At 38.4% G+C, this 3,002-nt stretch overlaps 1 pseudogene across 1 annotated transcript; it reads right to left on the bottom strand.

Moving 5' to 3' along the window:
- Positions 1-329: 329 nt before the first annotated feature.
- Positions 330-2,062, bottom strand: LOC149838367 (alpha-1,6-mannosyl-glycoprotein 2-beta-N-acetylglucosaminyltransferase pseudogene; annotated as a pseudogene). Its single transcript, XR_016432185.1, has one exon. The product of XR_016432185.1 is annotated as an alpha-1,6-mannosyl-glycoprotein 2-beta-N-acetylglucosaminyltransferase pseudogene (transcript).
- Positions 2,063-3,002: the final 940 nt, after the last annotated feature.

Raw genomic sequence — 3,002 nt, 5'->3', positions numbered from 1 at the left:
AGAGATAGAGAGAGTTTTTCATGTTCTGCCTATGCTCGTCTGAAGACGAACAGACTGCTTTTGGCACATACCGGCTGAAGAGCGATGTCAAGAAGTGGTGAGACACCTTGCGATGGGTAAAGTATGCAGGTGTGGATGACATCCCATGGGAGACGTTCGGGAGGGAGATCCTGAATGCATATTTCGCTGCTTATGCCCCGTCAACAGATCCTACACTAGTTAGCTTTTTGGATGCATCTAGAATGAATATCTAAAAGCCAACAACTGCGAGCAATTTTGTCAGTATCCAGATTAACAAAATCCTAATTAACAACCGAGAATAGCCAAGATAAGCAAGTTAACATGCATTACTTATACACAAAATAGTTACTCTCAGCCAATAAAACAAAATTAAGGTTACAAGGATATGGATGATTTAGATATAAAAGCTAATATCATGTTTCATATATAGGATGCCTCAGAACTTTATGTTTCAAATATTTGGTTTCATGAGATGGATCTCACTCACGGTACATGGAAGCAAAATTCATGCATAGCTCTCGATCCCTCTTGTCACCCCAGCCTCCCCAGCCTTTAAATCCAGCCTGGTAACCACCTTGCCGCTCAAATATATGCACATCCCATTCTGTGTCAATATTTGGATGCTTATCTGCTTCTTCAACGTCAATATCCAGCCTGCCATTGTCGACGCAAGCTCTATTCTCATCCTGTCCCTGATGCAACCCACATTTTCCAAAATGAGCAGCACTCCTTCTAGGCCCTCTTAGTGTGTAAACAGATGACCCCAAAGATGGGTATATAGAAGCCCACATTGTAATGTCCCAGTTATAATCATCAAAAGAGCAGAATTCCAAAGCCTTTGCATGAATCTTCCTCCAGACAGTCCTATTAAATGCATAACCAACATTTCCAATCTTCTCTGCGACCAAGCGATTCCATCCTTCTCCTTTTGATTTAACATCAGAAGGTGCCAAGTTAGCAGCATAGCAATACAAACACTTGGTCTTCTTCAGTGCAGTTAAGAGCTGAATATTCCGGTAAGCGTTTGGGAATATATAATGGTCTTCCTCAATGAACACAATATGTCCCTGATGCCTCCTCGTTTCCGCCAAACCATCCCACACCGTATTCATCATCCACCACCAGTGATGCTTCAATGACACTATTCTAGGCGATCTATGGTTTCTATACTGATCAGGGTTCCCGGTACAATTATCAAACACCGCGTTTTGTTTATCCCTGCAGTCCCCGGAGGATGTACCCGGAAACGAATCAGGAAACAGGTGGGGAGAATAAGTCGCAAAGATCTGCTTCACTTGACAGAACTTGATTCCCTCGATTATCGAATTCATCTCTTCAAAATACCCATCGTGGCTAACAACCAGCAAGGTTTCGCTGATCCCCTCCACACGAGACAAGCTATCCACAACCACTCTCAGATATTGTGGCCTATTGTGAACATAAAGAACAATCTTAACATGGTCCTCTTTCAAAGTGGGAAAGAGGTCCAAGTTTCTTGGTGGTAACTGGTTTCTCTTCTCCAATGACAAAGACAACTCAGTTTGAAACGGGATTTTTGGTTTGTTTGCAACATCCAACAGCTCATCCTCAGCATCCAAAGGAACCCCATCATCAATCTCATTATCATAAGCCGAAAGAGAGAATTTTGAGAGTGTAGCTGCTCTTATTAAAGTAACCACTCCCACAACCACAAAAAGGGAAAAAAGCAGCAATGGAAAGAAACGCCTAAACCCTATCTGTCTACTGCGGAGAGATCTTCTATAGAAACCCATATCTCTATACGGAAAAAAAAGATCACCGTTTCATTCACAACAAAGGAATCTCCATGGGATCATTACCCACATGCAGAAATCGCACAAAAATCACGGCCGCCTCATTAAAATCACCAAATCTAACAGGAAAAAGAGAGATTTGCCCCTAAAAACAAGGGATAACGCCCGAATCGAGAAGTGGGTGCCGCATAATTTCCATCTTATGATCAGATACCTTTTCGATTCCAGGTGGGGTGACAGAACCGAAGCTCAGAGATCGGGCACTGTTGGGTATTCTGTCTCCTTTTCTCCATCCATTTGCTTGGCCTAAGAGGGTTTAGGGGGTTTTGCTTCGATGGGGGACTCTTCCAGCAGACTTCAATGGTTGAGTCGCGTGGAAACTTCGCCCATTGACTCGCCTTCCCCTGCAGCTAAAATCCTTTTGATTTGTCAAACTTTGTGTCTCATTGACACTGACACAGTACGGGATTCTGTAAGGAAAAGTTGGGTTCGACACGAGTGTCTTTTTACAAAACAGTTCACACGAGGACACGATCTCACATCATATAATATAACGTGAATATCATGTTAAGCATAAATTTTCTAAATTATATAACAGATTAGCTTTAAAAAATAAATCATATAATATAAACATTGAATAATAAATCCAAGAGCGTAACCAACTACAGATTTTAAAAGAAACTATAATCGGCCGGAATCTGTAATAGAAACTAGATAATCGGCCCGCCCAAATGGCCGGGCCTTATAAGATAATGGTAGAAAAAGGTTTAAATCATATACATTTATCAAGATTGAAGGAAAAATTAATGGAAATAATAAACATATTATAAATTATGGTCAGACCTAAATAAATTATGATTTTATTAATTATTTTATGATGAATAAGATGAAAAAAATGAAAAATATATGTGTTTAAAAATTATTGTATTATATTGTAATTTAAAACATAAAATGCAAAAGAATTAAGCAATAATGTTGTTTTTTTATACAGCTTACTCTATGTTTAATTTAAAACGTACAAGAAAAAACTAAAGCAAATAAATGCCATTATAAAATATTGCCATATATTATCTATCCAAATATTTAATAAATGAAAGAAAGGTTAAGAAGATAAATAAATTTTAGTTACTACATTAAAAACAAGAAAAAAAGAGTTATATATACCATAGTAATAAAACTTAAAAGGTAAAAAGAAAAAATGAACATACC

This window comes from Nuphar pumila, chromosome 5, assembly GCF_984573655.1.
Source record: "Nuphar pumila chromosome 5, dmNupPumi1.hap1.1, whole genome shotgun sequence".
Classification (NCBI taxonomy): Eukaryota; Viridiplantae; Streptophyta; class Magnoliopsida; order Nymphaeales; family Nymphaeaceae; genus Nuphar; species Nuphar pumila.
This window is presented reverse-complemented; position numbering and strand designations above follow the sequence as displayed.